A 15,841-nucleotide genomic window follows, 5' to 3' on the forward strand; every position below is an offset into this window, starting at 1 on the left:
AAGCTGAATTTTACTGCTCGTGATTTTATTGCATTTGATTTAAGTCATGATGGTTGCTTGGTTATAGTTCCTAACCATTGCCATTGGGTGTAGTGGCTACCAATACCACATGCCTCGTGTTTCTGAGGGTGGTGGTCTTGTTTCCTTAGGGTAATCGAAGTTTGTGTGTGTGCTGTTGATGGAGGCCCACGGTAGGGCTTGCTTTATGTCAATCTGCAGTTGTTTTTGTCAAGAAGCCAGACAAAAATTACCTTGCATACAGTTCTGAGATTACAAAGAAGGTTTTCTGAAAAAATCAGTGTTTTCTGTTACCTTCTTGCCAAGTCTGTACCTAGTGTATTTAACTCAGTCCCTCTCAGTGCATCTGCTTCACATGTCAAGCAAAATAGACATTTCAGCCTTGAGTTCTCGGTGCGTTTGTTGAAATCTGTTTTTTTACAGAATTGTTTTTAATCTCCATCTTATTGGAGAGGCTCAATATTTTGGTAGGAGCAGATTTTTTCCACCACCACATGGTCTTGTTCTCTGTCCCAGATCTGCCTCATACAACCTCCATTCCCCTCCCTGCAGATTTAAATGAGCAGTTAAGTAACATTTTGTAGGCATTTGATTGCAAGTGGCAAGGCCAGCAGCATCATAGGATGGCAACCTATCATTTGTACTAGTGTCACATCGTTCTGCTAGCAGCTATGTGTGAGGTGGGTATATATGATAGACCAGTCTTGAACTGGTTTCTTAGCACCCTGCAAGAAGGAGATGTATCCCTGATTTACTGTGGGATTTGGAGACTGAAGTTAACTTTCCTTCTGTATTTTGCTCCCTTACTCCCAGAATCACATTAGGATATCTTTGATCTCTGTATTAAGGATGATTACAACTTTATAAGAATGAATTAATTATGATTATCTTGATTTTCTCATCTGTGAAGTAGATAACCAATGTATTTTGTGAGCATGTTATGAGACGGTTTGAGAACCTCCCAAAGGAAATGCTACAGTAGTGTGAAATAGGGATTTTAACAAGGTATTATCTAAGGTTTACCAAAGTAGAAGGTTCTTTCATGACTTCAATTCAATTCATGATTTTTGTTGCTGTGTGGATTAATAATTCTTACCAGAATTAGGAAGATGTTAGGTTTTTTGACTTTTACAGCTTCTTATGGATTTTCTTTTATAGTATCGATCATGTACTCCAGTTTTTCCAAATATTGTCTATCTCCCATTGCAATTAATGTTTTCTGCTGCAAAATATACGTTATAAAAAGTAGAAAACCTTGCACTTGTGCTGTGCTTTTCAGTGAGATTTTAAGCGCAAAAAGAACAACAAAGTGTGGCCCAAATTAATTTTTGCTATTTGTCAGCGCAAATATGAATGAAAAACTGGGTTATATTTAGTGGTGAACGTAGCTTACAAAATTATCTCATGGGGTAAAGAGGTGTAGTGTAAAAATTAATTTTGCTAACCTCTTAAGGGGACTGAATATACATGTATCTTAGCAAATTCAGCTATTTAATTGTGAAACCAACATCTCACTTTTACATCTTCTTCTCAGGTACTTCTTTCATGGCACAAGCAGAGCATTATGAAACTAATTATAGGTTGTACATCTAGATTTCATGGCAGAGTGGTTTTACTAGCAGTTTTTGACATCCACACTTACCTTCTCACTATCTTACCCCATTACATCTGCTAACATTGAGTCTGTCCTCCTGTTCCTCAGAGGGGACTCCTGTTGGCTTTTCTGAAGCAGCTGGGCAGCTGATGGGATTTATCTGAATTGGAGTGTTTCTTTCTCCATATACTTAAAAGAGTGGAAGAGGTTCTCAGTGCCACCAGTGCTCACTGAGCTCCTGCAGGGAAAAGGTGTTGAACAAGTTTTCATGCTTGTAATGGGTGACCCCTGCATTATATTAATTTTTAAATTGAGGTTTGGCCATCCTGGGTTGCTCCTTTGCTTATTATTAAGAGATTATAGAAAACATTTGCTTTGTAGGGAATTCTATAATTTATCAATAACATTTCTGTATTAAACAAGCCTTGTTTTTGTCAGTAGAATCTATTTGAGCAAGTACTACATGGGCCTTTCCTGCTTTTTCTACTTACTTTTGCTAAGAATATCAGATTCGAAGAAAAAAAATCCCCATCACGATTTGAAAGTGTTCTTGCTTGTGTTAGGTTAGTCATAAAAATAGTGATAAATATGTGACTTTTTTTAATATAGCCCTTCTCATCCATAGAATTCAAAGCACTTTATAAAGGAAAACAAGTTTCATTATGTCCCTTCACAGATGGGGAAATATCTTTAGAAAGATTAAATACTTAAAGACGTGTTTCATGTAAGAAATAGATCTTGCCATAGTCTGGGAAGAGATCTTCTGGATCCTCATCCTTCACTTTCTTTTGTTAATAGTATTTAAGGAAATCCTATTCCACATTTATATGACATGGCTTTTTTAATAGGATTTTTTGGCTGTAACTCCCTTCTAATGAAATGAGCAGTTCACATAAACTGCTACTTCAGTAAAACAGAGAGTGAGCTTTTATAGTGTACTTTATTTGATTTACTTCTTTATGTCTGAGATAGCACATGGCATTTTTCTAGACACTGAAAATATTTTCTTCTTAATAATAGGAAATAGTTGAAAATGTTGTATGTTAAAGTTGAGCACTGAAAAACAGTATCATGAAGTTTCTCAAAGTGAAAAGCACATATTAGTAGGAATGATACTTCTTACTCCATCATGTGGTTTGGGACCATAGTTTATATGAAAGGACAAGATTAGAAAAACATTGCATGTTATTTTTAAATAATTCTAACATACTTGAATGATTAGAGAGGAAAAGAGCATTGCATCATCAGGCAGTTTCATGCAGACTGTATCTTGAGTGCCATTGCCTTATAGTGCCCATTGCAATGAATAAATTAATTAAATAAGTGGATATATGGTGAAAAATCAGTTCAGCTTGCGACTGTTTGCTCATGTAAACATAAGTGTAATGTGAAGGACGAAACAGGTATTGTGCCTGGTTCCTTGCTGTTTTATTTGTTTACTAGAGGTGGTGAAGCAGTGCAAAATGGAGAGGTGGGAAGCGTACCAGGGCTAAGGGTGCTGCTGTCAGAGTGGTTTTATGGTAATAGGTGCTTTATGTGTATAAATATAAACATATGTATTTATATATTTATAAGCTAAGGGTGCAGAAGATTTTCTGAGTAAATATGAATACTGCACTTAGTAAAAATTTATAAAATCTGGAAAAAAAAAAAGTCGCCTTGGAAACTGAAAAGAAGAGACAGGGTTCATAGTAGACTGAAAAAGGAAACTGGTTAGGTTACTAAAGGTTAGATTATGTAGAAATCAGGTTATCAAAGGTATCATGCGCTCGTGTCCTAAAAATAAAGTCTCTTGTACACTGCTAAAGAAAAAGCAGGATACAGCACACACATGAATAGGGGGAATCGCCATATCACTGGAATTCCACTCTGGAGACCTAGAAAATATGCTAAAAAGAAGAGGTTGTCTTTGAAAGTGCAAAGCCTGTAGATTGTTTTTGGAGAAAGGCACCACACATGATTGTTGGTGTGTCAGGAGACTGGAGAACACCACAAAGATTGAAGAGAAAATCTCCTGTGTGTGCTGAGATGGGGGAGAAGATGTTCAGAAATGTCAGTCCTGTTTGCACTTCTGTCATTATCACTACTAAAGAAAATATGGAAGAAAAAATTAATGTCCATCTTCCTGGAGGAGGAACACTAGACTTGAGAGTAGAATCACAGAAATGGGAAATATGATGGAAAATAACTCGGAAACACCTGTAATTCATCCTCCAGCCCAGAACAGGACCTACATACAAGCTTTAGGGAAGTTACAATTCAAGACTTTATGTTGGAAACTCCACAATCTCTCTGAGTAGCTGTCCCATTACTTCACTCTCTTACCTATTCAAATTTTTTTTCTGGTGTAATTTGAATCTTTGCTGTAACATAGGAGAGACACTGCACATTTGCATCTCTGGTGTGGGATGTCCAAGTGTTACTTCTTGCACTGTGCTGCCATTCAGAGCAAATCCACAGTGTTGTGTCTCTGGCCATCTTTACTGCAGGGGGGTAGGACTATATGACCTTTAGAGGTCCCTTCCAAGCCAAATTACTCTGTGATTCTATTCTGCTGCTAACATTTCTTTGGGTCAGGGTGGGAGGAATCCTATCTGGTCCAGCCCAGCAAAGTGTCGCTGAAAAGTCAGATACTAGCTAACAGTCTGGGAGCTAAGGTTTAGCTGTAACTTGTTTGTATCTTGCTAGCAACATAGAAGGAGCAATTGATTCTTCATGGTGGAACTTGCATTTACCTAGTTTAGTTAAGGCCATAGCTAAGTTTGTATCTAACATAAGATCAGATCATACCAGCTATCATAAAGGGTCAGCTTTGCCTTGCTGATTTGGAAGGATTTGCAAGAATTTTCCAGTCACAGTCGGAAAGAATCAGGAATAAATATCAAAAACCTCATATAAAAAGTGCTTATTTACATAGCCTTTTCTCTCTGGGGATATTAGACCAACTCTTTGTACTTGATCATGATGTAAACAGTATAGTTATTGTGACACTAAATTACACCCAAGTAAATTTGTGTTTTACTTCTGAAGACTGAGGGAAGTTATATATAATGAATAGCTCCGTGATTATAGATTAAATTCACACAAAAGTCCGCAGTGGCTTCAGACGTCCATGTATGTTTGCAAATAAACAACTTTAACTGGACTTCTTAGAAGCAGATAATTTCAGCTGTCAGCTCCAATGCATGAGTTTCCATTCCCAGGAAAAATGGGTGCTGATGTTGAGTGTCCAGAAAGATTGTGTCATTCAGGAATCTGGAGTGGCACAGGGACAAGTGGGGGATACTAGAGAGAGTGTGGGGAGGAGTTGCTTTTCTGGATAAAAATGAAAGTTTGAGGGAATTAGAAAAATACTAAGAGCTGAAATAGAAGGAAGAGGACTGCAGTTGTGTGGGGATTGAAATCAGCAGGCCTGCTTGCTTGAGTAAATCTTTTAGATGTAACATGGCATAGAGTAATAAACTTATCTATTTCTAGTATTCTGTCTAAGACTACCCGGCTATTCCTGTACTCGTGTAATAATTAATTGTGCTCTGAAAGCCATGGGTACTTTTGAGACAGAGAGTAATTTTTCTGTATCTCTCCATTTAGTCGGCATTTTTAGGGGTATTTTGTACACATATTTCTCAGAGAAAACACAAATTAAGAGCTGAAAATAAGTAATTTGGTCTGTGAGTTTGACTTATAAAATAGCTTGATTGCAATTACGAGCTCTGCAGTAATCTTGAAGGAATTAAGATGAAATTGAGTTATAAACAGTTATAGTAAAAATGAGAATACACAGACATTTTTCGTGGTCTTGTAAAATACAGAACATCTTTTTCTCCCCTGAAGGGAGACCATGACCCCTAAAAAACCAGTCACAGCCTTTCCAGGGGAGCACCATATTGCTTTGCTGCAACTCTAGCTCCTACTCTGTCCCTCTGTAGCTTCAGAGTTAACCGTTTAGGGCAGTTCTTCCCACCACTGACTTGTACAAGCACATGCTCTCATTTTTACATTCCTTTTTTGCTCTCTTCTCTGATGTTCTTATATGGGGTCTAAGTCAGTTGTCCACCACCATCTGAGTGCAACCATCTGCCCAGCATGACAAGCTCTCCAATGGACACTTCTTCACCACTGGCTCACTACTGGGACAACTGGCAGAGGATGAGCAGGTACTGCTCATTCAACACTGTGAACAGAACACTGGGGAGCAGGTGGCAGTGCTCAGAGAGCTGTGACATTTGCAAGAAAATGTGTTTATATAGGGAAGTTCAAGTGTATGAGTCACACAATGTATAACACTGGCTGATTAAGCTCACATTTTCATTATGTTCAGCCTCAGAGGTGTCCACCTTTCAATGCAACTATTTTCATTCATCTCATGATGAAATAAAGGCAAATGTGAGAGATCAAAAATTAATGATAAGATAAAGGCAACTCAATCAAATGTATGAGATGGATATTAGGAAAAATTTCTTTACTGAAAGAGTGGTCATGCATTGGAACAGGCTGCTTAGGGAAGCTATCATTCCTGGAGGTGTTCAAAAACCATTCAGATGTGGCACTTTGGGACATAGTTTAGTGGACATGCTGATGTTAAGTTGATGGTTGGACTTGATATTCTTTGAGGTCTTTTCCAACCTTAATGATTATATGAGGAGTTTGTTTCTGGTTGCAGTCCTGAACATCATTTTTTTAATAGTTTTTTAAATGTTCATTTGTTTAACAGTACTTTTAGAAAATATCACATATTTTATTGAGTTGCCTTTATCTTATAATTCATTTTTCATTTCTCATGCTTGATTGAGTCACCTTTACCGCATAATTAATTTTTTGTTTCTCTGATTAAGTGATGAGATAACAAAAACCAAATGCAGAGCAAGGTGGACACCTGTGGTGACTGAGCACAAGGAAGCCATGAAATTAATCATATAGCGTGTGTTACAAATGGTGTGATTAACACACTTGAAGTCCCCTATAAATGCATAGTTTCCTTACAGAAGTCAGAGCCCCCTGAGCCCTGAGGTTATGTTCACGGTGATGACCAAGAACCACCTCCTGGTCCATGTCCAGTTGTCCTGGAAGTGAGTGAGTGGTGTAGAAGTGTCCAGCAGACAGTTGCTCTTGTCTCCTGTGAGGCCAGAGCTGTATGAAGGATAGAGCCTCTCTTAATTAAATGAGATTCCAAGCAAATAAGCCCTACTTCTGTCTGATAATGTCAGCAGTGTAGATTTATCAGAGGCAACAAAATCCCTAATTTATGGGGATTATGCCCCCTTTTTTACATCTTGTGTCCCTGTGCAATTCATGCTGATGTAGCCTGGTCTTTCCATAGCATTCAGATACCTCTTCCAGCACAGTACCCACACTTTAAAACTCTCCCTCTCTGTATGATTCATGTCCCAGAGAGCATGGTTGTTGTTACAGGCTTTAGCTCCTTCTCTTTTTGAAGAATAACACTCCAAAATGATTGCTCAGATAAAAAAATCCATCTTTCAAATCTAGCAGAGCCATTCACTACTGGTAGCCTGTGTGTCATGTGTCACTATTGCCCTTATCCAGCAACTCTGTCTTAGAGACCAGCACAGGTCTAGGACTCATTTTGTCAAGACTAGGTTGTTTTGCAGAGGCTAGGATATTTCAGTCCAAATTGCAGATAATCCAAAGGGAATATCCAAGTGAAAATATTCATCAAAGAAAATATGCAAAATACTGCACAATGTACATAGATGAATCCCAAATCCAATACCTATGATGTCTTTGAAACTGGGTCCTGACGTGGCACACCACTGCATACCACCTGTGAGAGGTGCATGTGGTATAGCAGCGGCATCTGGTGATAAAGGTGGGGGATAGATAACTACCTCTATATAAAAAATGTGCATTTATGCTGTGCATGACTAAGAAGCTCAAAAAAAAACAGCAATGAAATGGTAAAAATTCTACTGTTCTCACTGACAGTCATTTCAAGATTCTTATTCTTGTCCTTAACATTTATGAAGTTGTTTTTTACACTCCAAAGTGGATGAATGTTACTTATAATGCTTCTGCTTGGGTGCAAGAATGATATTGCATTAATATGAGTGATGGAGAGCAGAATAGTGTTTGGTGTTTTAGATTCTATTTCATTTTTATTTCATATACAGTAACATTACTGGGAAGGACTTCATTCCTTATTTTAAAGAGAGATCTATCAAGTAAATTGCTTGCACTGTGGGGGGAGGGATTTTTATCAAAACTGGGATGAAAAGGTGCCTTTTTGCAATAGCCTTGATATGACTGCAGGTGCATTTCTTGGATGCTACTAATAGGTACATTTTTTGACTTGGGGTTCTGTGTAAGGTGGAGTTTTCTTGGGTCTTCCTACAGGCTGTCTGAGAAACCTTATACTAAGAGCAAGCCAGTCTATGCAGTTTGGAAAGTTAGTATGTCAGTCAGGACAAGTTCACAGGGATCTAACTTCATAAATCAGGCTGAAAAAAAATGCATTTAAAACACTTTTTTTTTTTTTTTTTTTTTTTTTTGGATGCTAGTATTATTAGAATCTAAAAAATAAGCAAGGGCATTAATTTAAAGTAGCTCAGGAGAGCTAAAGAGTCAGCTAAAGAGATTTTGCTGCAGTACATTAGCATCGCAGGTAAATGATTAATTGCATGTGCTGTTCTGGCCTGTTTGAAGGTGTGATTTCAAAATGCAGACTTTCAGAGGAAATAGTTACAAATCTGATCTCAAATCTGATAATTACTTTTTCCAAGGAAACAATGTAACAGCTCCCAGTTGCAACTGTGTAGTTACTGCTGGTTTTGGTCACTTTTTGGCATACTTGATCTTAGTTTAATTTTTTGGTTGGTTTGCTGGAGAGGAAAAAGTCCTTGGATAGTGTATCTATACATATATAGTTAGAAAAAAATATTTTCCATATGCTGATTTTTTCTGTCTTTGCAGCCAAGCAATTCTGTTATCATAAAATCTCCTCTGAATACAAAAACAAAGCAGCATGGAGAGCTGCAGCAAAGTTCCAGGAGTCAATGAGACTGCCAGCTTACTGTGAATGTTAATGCTCTACTGCTATTTCTGTAGCTTGGAAATACTGTTTGTTGTTTTTTCCCTGATCTTTGGAAATAGCGTGATGTAGGGATTTTCTTAGTCATCAGCTTTCCACTTCTCCTGTGAATTATCCCTCTGCCTCCGAGGCAGTCGTCCAGGCTGCAGGGCCTCTGCACTGCTAAATTTCCTACAAGACCAAATTTGGATCCTCTGTTTTATCTCCTACACTTGACCTTGGGAATGAAGGAGGTGGGAGTGAGTGGAGGTTGTATGAGATTAAGAGATCTGGCCTTATGAAATAATTCTAAAATAATGTCTTACCTTAGTTTACATTGAGGGAGGAAGAAAATCTTGTATTTTTAGAACATATGATGCTGGTCCTTCTGGTCGGATATATAGCCTCTCCTTTCAGCATCTGAAGACTACACATTCTTACTCCCTTAGAGCCGTGTTAGTCCATACTTGCCCCTTTTTCTGATCTATTTTCTAAAGTACTTACCTGAAAATAAAATGAGCTAGTGGAGTGATGCCTTTTCTGGGAGATTTTCAGGAATGCTATGAGGCTCTTTAAAAATGCTTAGTATCTGTCTTTTTTAATTTGTCTCCTGTGCAGCTTGCTACAGATTGTCTAGTCTATCTGTCCAGATCAGATAGCTGATCTAGATTAAAATTTTTAAAAAAGAAACAGGGGAAATAAGGGATGGAGGGATGTACTAGTCAGAGGTTTATGTATAGCTTCCCTTTCTTTCCTAGTTTCAATGGTAATTTCAGCCTCAACTCCTGTATTGAACTTGACTGTATTAGTTTTGTTTATTCCGGAACTATCCTACTGAGTTCTGAAAGCAAGGGCTGGTTGCTGCCCAATTCCTGTGTGTGCATGTCCATAATATTATTTCATGATCCATGGTAGGGAGGGAATGATTCTCTATATGTAAGCCTAATAACTTGAATTTGAAAAGCTAAATATCAACACTGCTGCTGGCATAACTCACTATTATTTTTAGCTCTGAAAGGGAGACACTGGAGCGGTGGTTCATCTTTCCATACCAGTTTCATTGTCTGTTGAACAATCTGATATTGCTGAGAAGTTTAACCTTCCTATTTCTGTTTTTAATTAGACTTACGCATGATGTTAGGCATCTGTTTAGTTTTTTTTCATAATGGCTCACTCCTTGAGAGAATGGCTCTCTGCTTTTGTATAGTATGAATTCTTGCTTAGTATTTCTAAGGTCAGAAATTTTGCATCTTGAACTGTTGCTGGAAACAGTAGAAGTGAGAAGGTAACTGATCTAACTGCAACAGCAACACAGAAGTCATTGAATCAGGTTTGTGCTAGTCCAAGCATAAATATTTTCTCCATTTCCCTACATATTGCTGAATATTTTACTTTTAAAGAAAGAATTTCAGAGGTGAAGCATTCAGTTATACTGGTACAATGAAGACTGACATTTTCCTAGGGGACAACTGATCCAGATTCAGTTTGGAAAATTACACTGATTTCTGAAAGCTTTTGCCCCAGTCCTGTAGAGTGCTGCAAATCTGAGCAGGTTGCATTGCTGCTGCAGGTGCTTCTGCTGTTTGTTTTTGTTAGTTTGTTTTTTGGTTTTTTTTTAAATCACAGTGAGAAACATGCACATCCAGAAACCTTTTCCTGGAAAAAACTTACGGGTATTTAAATCTGATCTGAATTATTTCTTAAGAAGGATATATGATAATGACTGTCAACTGAGGGATATTAGGATGTTATCTGTAATGGAGCCTCATTCTGCTATACATAGAAGATTTATCTGAATCAGAAAGGGAAGCAAGGGCAGAGGAAGGAATATGGAGGAAAAATGTGACTTGCATTATCAGGGGACTGCAAACTCAGATTAAGTAAGAAACAGACATTTTTTTTTTTTAAGAAGTCAGGTATGTAAATTTAAAGCTTGCTCTAGGCAGTTTCAACTTAGCCAGCACTTCCCAGCAGCTGCTAACCCTAAATGATAGTGACCTTGGCAGAAGGGTAAGCTTTGTGCAGGGATGAATTATTTCTTGTTCAGTTGCTTAAGTATATGAGGCACATTCCAGCATTCCTTCAGTATTGATTATGGATGTTTGCTTTTTGGTAACCATTATGTGATATCCAGGGGCACAGTGATGCTACTGAGCTTATGCTATGACTCTCCCTGCTTTTTTGGCTTACTCCTTTTTAAAGCTGTAATGCATGAAATAAGCAATGTTGGTTTTGTTCAGTAACTACCCATATAATCAGTCTTTTTTGCCAGGTTGCCTTTTTTCTGGCCTTGTCTTCATGTCCAGGGGACACTTCATGACCTTTGCTTTTGGACAAACAATTGCAGTCCATAGTTTTCAAGTATCCTAAGTGTCTGCTTTAAATTAGCCACAGTGTCACTATTTTTAATCCATCCTCGCTGTGCTGAATCACTGTTACTCTTGCTAAATCTGTCAGGGTCTGTAGGTGTTAAATGCTGCCACAATGTAAATCCTTTTTCTTGTGAAGAGCTACCCAGACTCAGAAAATAAAGTGATGTGGTTGGAGCAGAGCTCAGTTGAAGCATTTTCTATTAGCTGGGCAGTTTGAGAGTCATCACAATCCAAGCCTTTTTCTGCAAAGTCATGAATTCTGACCAGGTGGAGAGAACCTTTTGGTTTCCTGGATTAACATAACTCTGTCAGTGCCGAAAGTCACACAGGTATTCTCATTTTAAGCTTAATATTAAAACTTAAATGCTTGTGATTAAAAACAACTAAGCAGGAAAAAAAAACCCAAAAAACCAAAAAAAAACAACCCACAAAAAACTCCAGCACCATAAACATTAGCTGATACTTTAGGGAATGTGACAGCTGAAGCATCTGAAGCATTCCCTGTAGGTCTCCTGTTGAGTGAGTTGCTGGGTTCAGAGATACTTTTCCACATGCTACTTTCCCCATCTGTTCTCTCTTCTTCCTCAGATTCCCTGAGCAGGCAGAGAAGCACAACTCAGAAAGCTTCTGCTCTCTGCTCATCAGAGAAAAGAATTTTTGTCAACTGCAATACACTGCTTGGATGCAAAAAATCTGAGCTGGCAGGAAAAAAATAGATAGTATTCCTGACGTGTGTAAGGCTGGTTGCAGAAAGGCTACTAGGCACTTGGGTTTTAGCATTGATCACCAAGTTACAGGCCTAAATGCTACCATTTTTGAACAGCTGAGGTTTTGTGTTCATTTGTTCCTCTGTTAGATATTTAAATAAAGGATGTAACTAATACTTCAATAAGAAATTGTTTCATCTATGTAATTTTCTTGAGCAGGCTGGCATTTAAGGCAATCTAAGACTCAAGCTCTGTGTGAGCTAAATCTCAGTTGAGAGAACATGATTCAGTTTTGCAGATGGGACAGATTTCCTTGTGTCCCAAACTGTCTTGATTACTTGCACACAGGCCTATCCACTGACAAACCAAAAATGTTAATATGGATGAATGCTCACACATCCACCTAACACATATGTAAATGCCCATTCCTTTATGCATTGCTTGAGGAAAAAAAATATACTTGTACACAATAATCCCATTCTTTATACATGTATTCTATTGAATGGAAAGTTATGCAGACAGATGTAGGAACAGGGGTCTGAAAAGCTGACTTGCAAAAAAAAATTAAGATGAATATTGAATGGGTGTGTATGCAAGAGGGCTGAGTACAACAAGGATTTCTACTTGATTTTTGAACCTTCTTCCTTCATTAGGTCAAAATCTGTTAGCTCCAAATCTGGAGTTGCTTTCAGCCGCAAGCCTTCTCTTTCTGTAATCTTATGGTTTCTGATTGGTATCTGGGTCACTAAGGACCACAGGAATTATGTTCTGGATTGCATCAACAGTCAAATATCACAGTGAAGTAGAGGTATTCAGTTTTCAAATTCTCCTTGTAGGATCATACTTCTATGGATAGTATATAGATATTGAAAACATTTCAAAATTTAAGCTCACTTCAGTTTTCTCAAGGCCAATTTAGATATTGGTATTTTTGTTCAATAGACTTCAGTTTTAGTAGGCTAATGCCTATGCAGCAATTTATCTACCCTACCTGATCCTGTAATTTATAAAACTGAGCATAGGAAGACCCTTTGTCCCTCTGAAGGTTATATTATGACTTCAGATTATTTGGACAGCTGACGACTTATGTTTCTTTTGGGTCCCAGACTTTCTCCTCTAAGAAGTTATTTTACCATTTAATGTAAAATCTTTGTCTGAGGCTGAGTTCTTGTCCTGGTTTAGGCCAGGATAGACCTAGTTTTCTGTTTTGTAATTTTGTTGTCAACTAGGTCTCAATGCTCGATGTTTATACTTACTGCTAGAGACTGGTGTGCAGAGCCAAGGCCACTGCTTGACTCTTGGGAACATCTTATGCTCTGGAAAGAGAAAGTGAGTTAAGGGATCACACCTGCAACCCTCCTTTACGGACAAGCGGACAAGACAGGTGACCAAAACTGTATCAGAATGGAGTATTCCATCCCATACATGTCATACTTGGTATAAATTGGAGGGATCATGAAGGTCAAGCCTGTCCTCTTCCTGCCTTCTTTTTTCGGCATCCTGGGAGGATTAAGTCTGTTTGTCTGCCTGTGGTCCTGATCCATGCCATCTTGAATCTCTGTGTTCCTGCCTCCAGGTCTCCACTGCTGCCGACTCCAGGAGTCCTGCCTGGGACTTTTCCAGGGCTGCCCTGCAGCCTTAGTGGTGATGTGAGTGTAATTGGAGGAAAGGGAGAGGAATGTTCTATAGTTTTTCTGTATATTTGTATAAAAATAATAATTTTAAAAGAATCATTACTGTTTCATTAGTTTCCAACCCATAAGTCTCTCTCCCATTTTCTCTCTCCTTTCTTTATCAAGGAGGGGGATTAATAGAGTGCATCCGTCATTCAGTTAATTGCCAGCCCATTATTAAACCATGACAGTCCTGATACATGAGGTGGCATCCGTAGATCAAGTTTTACTAACATAAAAGAAGCACTGGAGACTACAGGTTTAATCAAAACCAGAGATGGTTTAACCCAAATTTCTAGTAAAAGTCCTTGAAAGTTGTGGGACTGTACCATCTTTACAAACTGGATCCTGACCTAAGGCACTTTAATTGTACAGGATCATTAGTGAGAAATTACTTCTGGACACTGTACTGAAATATTTTTAAAACATGACCATCTGTGCAGTGTTCTGCAAAAGCAGGAAATATTATTTACATCATATTCTGACAGCTCTGGATTTATAGCACAGCTGAATTTGGCCCATTATATTTACAAAACTGATGTTGATCAGAATTTATATAGATAAAAACCCCAACATATCTAATTAAACCTTTGGTTTCTGAACTGTTTTACCATAGCAAAAAAATATTAGACAAATGGAGTAGAGTTGAAAATGACATTCCATATAAATTTGCATGAAAATGGTACTGTTGCTACAGAGCTTATTATAAACTGTTATATAAATAATCTGCTTTTAAGTAGACTCTAAACATCAAGTTATGCAATGTAGCAGTAAGAAAAATTAGTATGTATTTTAAGACTGACAGTAGCTTACTGTGTTCAACATTTGTACCACAGAATATTTTTCACTTAACAACATATTAAAAAAACCAAAGCACATACCAAGAGAGATACAGTGCACTCACAGTGTATTTAAATATTAAGTTCAAACCACATTATGAGTCAGCTACAACCAGGAAATTATTAAATCTGACAGTTTTATAAAAATGTTCTCCTATGCCTTTGTATAATGAATGTTAATTGGGCAGGTCCCGTCTGACCAACCTGATCTCCTTTTATGCTCAGGTGACCTGCCTGGTGGATGAGGGGAAGGCTGTGGATGTGGCCTACCTGGACTTCAGCAAGGCCTTTGACACCGTCTCCCACAGCATACTCCTGACAAAGCTGTCAGCCCGCAGCTTGGACAGGGACCCTCTGGGCTGGGTTAGGAACTGGCTGGAGGGCCGGGCCCAGAGAGTGGTGCTGAACGGGGCTGCATCCAGTTGGAGGCCAGTCACTAGTGGTGTCCCCCAGGGATCAGTGTTGGGCCCAGTTCTGTTTAATATCTTCATTGATGATTTAGATGAGGGGATTGAGTCCATCATCAGCAAATTTGCAGATGACACTAAGCTGGGGGGGAGTGTCGATCAGCTGGAAGGCAGGAGGGCTCTGCAGAGGGACCTGGACAGACTGGAGAGTTGCGCTGATTCCAACGGGATGAGGTTCAACAAGGCCAAGTGCCAGGTCCTGCACTTTGGCCACAACAACCCCATGGGGAGCTCCAGTCTGGGGACAGAGTGGTTGGAGAGCAGCCAGGCAGAGAGGGACCTTGGAGTTTGGATTGACAGGAAGCTGAACATGAGCCAGCAGTGTGCCCAGGTCGCCAAGAAGGCCAATGGCATCCTGGCCTGTATCAGGAACAGAGTGGCCAGCAGGTCCAGGGAAGGGATTCTGCCCCTGTACTCAGCCCTGGTGAGGACACACCTTGAGTACTTTGTCCAGTTCTGGGCCCCTCAGTTCAGGAAGGAGATTGAGGTCCTGGAGCGGGTCCAAAGGAGGGCAACTAGGCTGGTGAAGGGACTCGAGCACAGATCCTGTGAGGAGAAGCTGAGGGAGATGGGGCTGTTCAGCCTGGAGAAGAGGAGGCTCAGAGGAGACCTCATCACTCTCTACAGCTCCCTGAAAGGAGGTTGTAGCCAGGTGGGGGTTGGTCTCTTTTTCCAGGCAACTCTCAGCAAGACAAGAGGGCATAGTGTCAAGTTGTGCCAGGGGAGTTTTAGGTTGGATATTAGAAAGAATTTCTTTACAGAGAGGGTGATCAAACACTGGAATGGGCTGCCCAGGGAAGTAGTGGATTCTCCGTCCCTGGAGATTTTTAAAAAGAGACTGGATGTGGCACTCAGTGCCATGGTCTGGTAACCGCAGCGGTAGTGGATTAAGGGTTGGACTTGATGATCTCTGAGGTCCCTTCCAATCCAGACAATTCTATTATTCTATGATTCAGTAGATAATGATGTATGATCTACTAGTTGAAGGAAGACAAAAAGGTTTCTAAATGGATAAATATTAAGAATGGAATATTAGAGCTATAGTCTGATCCCTGTACCTAAGCCCATTTGAGAAATGGGGGTCTGTCTCTTCTCCTGATTAACAAGTGATATAACAACAGGAAACAATCCCAATTGTTCCAGG

At 39.1% G+C, this 15,841-nt stretch overlaps 1 protein-coding gene across 1 annotated transcript in view; it reads left to right on the forward strand.

The window, feature by feature from the left end:
* The window catches only part of SUSD4 (sushi domain containing 4), a 74,749-nt gene that overhangs the window by 4,538 nt on the left and 54,370 nt on the right, over nucleotides 1–15,841 (forward strand).

This window comes from Calypte anna, chromosome 3, assembly GCF_003957555.1.
Source record: "Calypte anna isolate BGI_N300 chromosome 3, bCalAnn1_v1.p, whole genome shotgun sequence".
Classification (NCBI taxonomy): Eukaryota; Metazoa; Chordata; class Aves; order Apodiformes; family Trochilidae; genus Calypte; species Calypte anna.